The following is an 8309-nucleotide window of genomic DNA, read 5'->3' on the forward strand; positions in this document are numbered from 1 at the left end:
CTCGAACTCATGAGCTGTGAGATCATGACCTGAGCCAAAGTCGGACGCTTAACCAATTGAGCCACCCCAGGCATCCCAAATAGTAATCAGCGTTTTAAAGAGAGATTATGTGGTGTTAGGAGAGAGGATATTTTTACCTAGAAGTTTTGAGTGTCTTCAATAAGCATTTTAAAGCAATGATTCTGTGTAAAATTTTAGTAATATATAGAAATGCCTGAAATATGACCCTTACTTGCCAGGAGTTCAAAACCTTTTAAGGAATTCAGGCATGTTGATAAATAAATAATAATATTTGAAAAGAGAAATAAGATTTTTCATTAAGTTACTTGAAAAACTACAGTTTATCTACAAAAGAGATGTGATTATGCTTTGTGCTACTCACTCACACACCACACACACACACACACACACACACACACACACAATTGTACCTTTTGGTTATGCAGGTCTGTGAGAGTCTTTATAATTAAGATTAGAAGACGTAAAAGATATTACCATTTACCTGGTATAAGCCATCTAACTCATGGGCAGAATGTCTTAGAGCAGAATTTCTTAAAGTTAAATCACTTGAAGATTTTGCCAAATACAAACTCTGACTCAGTTGGTCTGGAGTGAGCCCTGAGATTTAGCACTTTCTGTAGCAATTTTGCAGATGCTGAGGATACTGGTGACCTGTGGGCCACACTTTGAGTAGCAGGGTGTTGAAGGAAGGAATCAAATTCTACAATACTGTGTTCACCCAGCACTTTTTCATTCAACATATGCTTCCTGAGTATCAACTGAAGTTGGCTTATGTTAAGAGTCCACCAGCCCTTCTCTATATAAAAAAGGGGGTTCACAAACTAGAGATTGAACAGTATATGGTTTTTCCAATCCGGGTAGCCATTTTGTAGCTGGTGAAAATACTCAAAGAATCTGTGGAATGAACCAACGAAGATGTCAAAGACAGCATCAAGATTCTGAATCCCTCATTGGCTTTCTCACCAATGATGGCTACATTGTGATGGATGACATAAATTGACATGGACGTAAATTTTTACACCAGAGGTGGCTCTGGAGCTCAACATGGGTGTGTCTTAGGATCATGGACCTCTCCATTCCTCTCAGGTGAGCACAGAGCACCACCTGCCTTTTTCTCCAACCCCTCACATCTTCCCCTCAAGTCCTTTCACCCTGCCATTTTGCAGGCAGGCTTCCCAAGAGAGACCATGGGTCTGCTGCTGTCCTTTCCCACATGACATTTATCAACCAAATGAAACTTGGCATTAGAATTGTCATTTTAGTGAGAAGATGATAAAACCCATTTAACCTTCCCACTTGATAGGCTGATAACTCCCTCCAGCCTGATGAAGCTCGGCAGGGGTTGGCCAGAAGAACAGAGTCAAGCGGCATAGGGCATGTCTTTCCTTTTCATGTTAGGATTTCATTTCTACCCGATCATTGTCAACCTTCACACAAATGGAATTTCCAGAGCCGGGTTTGAAGAAAGCACCTTGATTGCCTCCCACTCACATCATGAAGAACATCAAAAGCCTTGATAAATGATGGAAGGAGGTAATATTCTAGGCACAGATAAAGTCCTTCCTCCACTTGTTTCAGACTGTCAGGGACATAATTGATGTGCTTCCCAGAGCCCAACAGCCTCGCTCCACCACCTTTTTTCCTATTGGGAATTAACCCTGTCACTTTGTCTAATTCTCCACCAGTAAGAAGTATTCGCTGCCAGAGACTGACCTGTCATTGGCAGGTGTGATTATTTGAAGGCAATTACAACATTTAATATTCTGCAAATGAGGGACAATCCTGAGAATAAAAGAAAGGATGACGCATTAAAAAAAAAAAAAAAAAAAAAAAAAAAGAACAATTACTCTTCATTCTCTAACTCCAGGTGAATGGCTGTCTACATTATCTGAACTAACTGATCCAAATCCAAATCTTAGGAACAGGAAGAGCTAGTCAGAGATTCAAGGGAAACCACTTAGCAAAATGCTTCCAGGTATGCCATTGTTTCTTCATGTTGCAAATAGTTTGTGAACATTTCCCATGGGAAGGCACTATTACAAACCCCACCCATTGTGTAGGGGGAGAATACTCAGAAAAGGGAAGAAGACCAGCTAAGAGAACATGTAGAAGATATGAAAGGCAAAGTGAGAATATGATAGAGTAAGAAAAGCCTTGGGCTAGGGGTGCTGAGCTCTAAGCCTGTCCATACCCTTAGCTGGCTGTGAGAATTGGAGCTTGACTGAACTGGCTCCTAATTTCCTCACTTGTAATTAAGAGAACTGGGTCCTTGGTGAAGTTAATGTTTTATGGCCTCTTGTAATGAAAACCTTCCCATCTCCTAAGGAAATTGCATTATCTCCCAATCCTTTATCTTGCAGGTGATTGTTGGCTTGATACTAAGCTGCTCACCATGAGAGACCAGGAGATGTGATACAAACTTCATCACCCATTCCTTCGAAATAAGTCTGTCTGTCATTGCTTCACAAACCAAAGGATAATCTTACCCAATCAAAAAGGCATGTCTGGATATCACTGTAGGTATCTACAGAGGGCATGGTCCTTCAGTTTTAAGAAAGTCAAACTAACAAGGTGACCAAGGTCAAAATAAAATTAGTGTCTCCCACTAATTTCATTCTGAAATAAATTGGAATACTTGGGGTCAAGCAGCCTGACAAAAAACATCCTAATTTTACTCCGTGTCTTTTTTTGGCTTCTGAGTTTAACAGACTAGGTGTGGAAAGAACAGAGACACCATATAAAACTAAATTCAAATTTCAACTGCTCTATCTCATTTGACCTCCACGATAATTCGCTGATGGAAGTTATGCCCTCTGATTCATAGATAAAGAAACTGAGCATGGAAGGGTTAATTTATTTCCCAAGTACCCTGCTGCTTGTGGACAGCAAGACACAATTTGAACCCAGATGTAACTATTGATATTCAATCTTAGATATCTGCCTCAGCTTTCTTACCTGTGAAAATAGATCCGTAATATATCAGTAAATAGACTGATCAAAAATGGATCAACAAATCACAGTTTTGTAGACAGAGTTAAATGACATGATGGACACAAAATGTTTAACTCAGGGCCTGTGGCATAAGCGATACTCAAACTTTATTGCCTTTTCAAATATAAGAAGACACAGGTCTGTAGTATGGGCTTTAGAAATAAACATTCTTACTACAGAATGGGGAAGAAAAAGAAAACAGCATTGATGAAGCAGTTGGATGAACTCACCCAAGACCTTTCTCCAAGTAAGTTATCTTTCCAAGGTTCCTGTTATTACTTTCTCAAAGACTTTGTGCTTATGAAGCAGATATGGACCCAGAAGGGTGGGACAGGCCCTCTGGTCAGTCTCTCTCCAGCCTCGCTTGTGTTGGGTCAGCAAGCTAGTGCTCATGCCTCTGTAGAGGGTGAGCACCCTTTCTGGAATCTTGACGGGAAATGCATCCCCACCCGAACCCCCGCCACTCTCTCCAGGAGTCATGGGTGATGAAGATGTTTCCTGCCATTCTACAAGGGACAGAGAGTCAGTTAACCCTGGTTTCATTATCAGCAGAGTGGCCGGCGATTGGACCTCTGCCCCCTGCAGTGAACAAGCAGCCAGGACTAGCCCTTTGGCATCACCCCATCTTGGTTGCAAGCAGGCAAACCTGTCACCTTCCTGTTTTATCTACACATGGTGTTTGCTTCCTTTGACGTGGATTCTTACACTCGGGGTGGGAGGGATTTCTCGAAAAACAACATTTGTTGTATGCCACTGATTCCCTGTCTCCCCACCCCTTTCTCTTTCCTTTTCAAGGCTCCAGGAATTGCTAAATGGCATGTCCTGAACACCCAACACTCTCAGCTAAAAATACCAACGCGTGTGTGCTTATCTACATCGGTGCTTCCTCTCTAGGGGCTCTACAGACATTATCTCATTTATCCTTAAAAACACCCTGTGGGGTAGGACGTGGTCAACGAACGCTATTCCAGAAAGGTGAGGAAGGCTTTCAGAGGAAAGGTCATTGTTTGAGGTTCTATTCCGAGGCCTGGTCTTTAACTTCTCAGTTTAAAATCCCCATCACTGTGTATTTTCCCCATGGAACCGTGGAAGTCCATTGAAAGCAAACCTATACGCAAGAATACTGGCCCACAGGGAGAAGCCAGGTGTAGATGGAATTGGAACCCCATCACTGCTGCTTCTGCCTTTAGTCTCATCACATCTCTAAAGACTGGTGACCCCCCCTATCCTGCCGCCCTTACTCATCTTCAAATCCCTCTACAAATATCCTCCGGATTTACCTCTTCTGCCGCCATGGTTGTGACTCTCCCTATATAAACCAGTGGTAACTACCAGCCTTCTGTATCTCTCACCCTCTCGCCTATATTAACTACATAGTAGACGTTTTATATGAATTTGTCACGTGTGCTTCAAAAATGTGTTCCTCAATGTTTCTTGATTCCTTATCTCAGGACCTAGAAGTAATGACCCCATCCCCAAATCTAGGACTCATGGCAGATTCCACCCCCTTTTCTTATTGCCACGTATAAATGGTTACTGAGCCAGACACCTCCTACATGCCCCTCCAGATCCACATCCCCTTCTGAAGCACATGCCCAAGGAGACTGACTTATAGGACATAAACCATAGAGCTTCCTTGCTCTTTGGCCGTGAGCTGGGTTTGCCTTTGGTGAGCTTGGACAGGAGACGGATAGAGCAGGAGTGAGGATGCTTTATGTATTCCCTCCCTACAGGGTCACACCATGGTCTGGCTGTTTCTTAGACAAAAGGGCAGACCCGATGACACATCCCTTCCCACACAGCCCTCTCTAGGTGCTGGTAATCATCTCTTCCTGCTGCCCGTCAGGCTTGGAGGTGATAAAGGCTCCTACTTCTGGATGTTACCAACCCCAAGGCACTGTTCAATCCTCACTTCATTTCTTAAGCCTCACTCATGCACTCTGTATTAAACTTATTAATGCTAGAGTGGACCATTACCTTCCTGATAGGACCCCAACTATTATAGTCACTGATTTCTATCTTTTTCATCTGATTCAGATGACTATACTTTAAGCCATCAGTACGTCTTAGCTGATTGCTATGTTACTTCCAAATCTGTCTCCTTGTAGTCTCTTTGCCATTGTTCAGACTGTCAAAGTAACTTTTGTAAAATGTCCATGTAATTATACCAATCTTGCATAAGTCCATAGAAGGCTCTCAGTGCCCTTCAGCACACTTGTCGATCTGTCTTTCTAGAGTAAGTCTTTTATCTCTCCTGCCAGAGCATCCTGCCCTCAATGAATACTTATTGAATGAGTGAATATTGAATGGGACTTTAGGTCTTAAGGGAAATATAGCTATTTCCTTTGACAATATTATTTTTTATTATAGAGCAATTTCTTGTCCTCTTGAATGAGTCTCATGGTTATGGGAATACAAACACCTGGGAATAATGTCATGCCTTTCTATTGTCCAGAACTCTTATCAATGAGGGGTTATGCCATGATAAAAAAAAAAAAAAAAGCAAAGGCTCTAAGCTACATTTCCTGGATTTAATTCCTGATTTCTCCTGTAGTTCTGTGACAGCAGACAAGTTACTTAACATCTTATGCCTCAATTTACAAATCTATAAAATGAGGATAGGTCTATCATCTCACTCACGGGTTTGCTGCAAGAATTAAGGGAATTAGCACATACCAAACACTAAGAACAGTGCCTGGCATAAGGTGAGTACACAATGTTTGCTCTTATTGCTTAGCTACCTTTGTCCATCACTGTCATCCTGTGTTGTCTCTGCTTATAGTTCAGCTCATTCTTTTACAAAAACAGACCTCTACTTAAAAACCTTCTAATATCAAAGACTATTCCAGGCACAACTATTCTAGCAGTTGTGCCCATGAGAACTTCATCTTCAGTTGGCATACAGCTGCCACTTTCCATAGCCTCTTCATAAATGATCTTCTCTTCCATTCAATGGCCTGTCAAGAAGGGGTTGGGGAAAGAGCACAGGTACTTACAATGTATTTGTATATTACAGCTATGGTTCCCTCATGATCTTTTCCAAAACCCAAAGAACATTGCCTCCAACAATATTGAGCCTCTGCCTCTCTTTCTCCTCTTTTCCTTTTTGAAGACAGTCACACCTACATCTCCATTTCTTCCAGAGACTGACAGAGAAACATTACATTTGGAATTTTAAAGATAAACTTGCCAAAGCAAAGCTTTTTAAAACTTATTGTGGTATTTATGTCTATAATTAAAACAATTTTAGAAAAATCAAAAAAAAAATATATATATATATATATCAAGAAGAAAAATATAAAACTACCATTCTAACATTCCTAATATCCAGAAACTATCACTATTAATATTTTACAACAATGCTTACAGACTTTTTTAGATTTATATGTGGTTTCTTTCATAGTTGGGAGTACATTCTACATATATATTTTGTATCCTCCATTTTCCCATTTTGTCAAATAATAGTCACTGATCCAAACTATATATAAAAGTAATTTTAACGATATCACTCATTTAATAATTTAATTCAATGTCCTCGTGATATTCTATTATTTTCAGCTATTTAATTAAATATCCCTATTATTAGAAAAGTTATTTCCTACTTTTAAAATTATTACCATAAAGCTATGGTAAACATCTTTGGTTATAAATTTTTGTTCATATTTACGAAAGATTCCTAGAATAAAACTGTTGAGTTGAAGAATATAAATATCTTAAGGCTTCTGATATACCTTAATAAAAAACTGCTTGTCAGAAAGCATACGCCTATTTATACTTTTCAACAGCAGTATGTGAAGGTTAAGGTTAGAATTAGGATGCCCTTAGCAAGCTCTAAATTTATGTTTTGTTTAATCTCTTCTCACTGAAAGGCAAAGCCTATATTTCTTAAATGTGTGTTATAAACAATAAGTATTAAAATAGATATAAAGAGGCTTAATCCTCATTTGAATTTCACATACTTTATTTCACTCCAATTTAGACAATTTTAGTTAATTATGTATGCCATGAGGTATTTAAGGAAGAGCTCCTTTGCCATCAGAGACGCACCTGGCAGAGCAAACCATGTCACTCTGGAGGACACCCTGCAGACACGTTCCTGATGGAGCCATCTCTAGACGTGGAGGATTGTGGGGAGGGTCTGGCAAGAAGCAAAGCCCTGCTCACAGATTGCAACTGGCTGCTCGTGGAGTCTGTATATAGAGAAGGAACCCATCAGCAAGAGAGCATTCTTTCCCCTAATCACCCAATAAATGAGAACTAAGAGCCAATTACATGGGAGAACTATACTGAGCACCAGGAACACCACATTAACAGGAGAGACTTAGCACCTACCTTTGCAAAGCTTGCAATTTAAAGAAAGGGATGATATTCAACAATTGATTACCCAATTAGATTTTTAATCACATTTCCAATGAAATGCTAGAAAATGTATTAACAGACATATTGAACATTCCATCTGTTGAGTTTACATTTCTGTTTGAGGTATAGCCACATGTCACAACTATCTTGGTACATGGAAGTCATCCTGTGATTTGTAAACACACAGTAAGACTGAAAATGCCATCTGATGACCATTTCTTTCCTTTATTCTTTGAGTTTCAGAGTTTCGTGAAATCACACATGTTCCAAGAACAAACAGAACAGGTGCTGCTTCCCTAACACAGTGTACTTGTCAGAAGAAAAGTTGAACTTCCAATGCTCAATGAATAATGGCTGGGCAAAGATGGGGGGAGGGGGGAATGGGTTTATCTAAAACCTTTCTTTCCATGAGTGCAGTGCCTTGGAGAGCCTCAATGGCACACCCCATGTGTTAAGGGAAAATTAAAGCCCAAAGAATTTAAATGATCTGTCCCATTTCCAGTTTATCATGGAAGGACTAGGAACTGTCCTATGAAAGAAATTATCTAGTTCTTTTAGATCGCTTTACAAATAGTCATTCGCTCACCTGCTTGACCAGCAAGTAACAATTTGTGCTGGGTAAGTGACAAAGAATCCTACTTTGGATTATTTCCTTTCCCTTAGCCTTTCACATACTTGGTTTCATTATAGGTTATTATTCTGTAGATGCATCCTCTTACATGGCAAAGGAGGGGTGATATCCTAATCTATGCAACCCCATCCACACCATATAGATCTAGGGAGATCAGATCAAGGTGCAGATCCAGGAGAATTGCCTGTTGCCCTCTGTTCCTTCCACACCAGGCTTCTCAAGTTTCCTTTCATGGTTATTTGTTTAAAAGGATGAATGCAAGGCAGAAAATGTGGCCAAATAGCCCACTCTCACCACTGGTGAGGAA

This window comes from Panthera leo, chromosome D1, assembly GCF_018350215.1.
Source record: "Panthera leo isolate Ple1 chromosome D1, P.leo_Ple1_pat1.1, whole genome shotgun sequence".
NCBI classification, from domain to species: Eukaryota; Metazoa; Chordata; class Mammalia; order Carnivora; family Felidae; genus Panthera; species Panthera leo.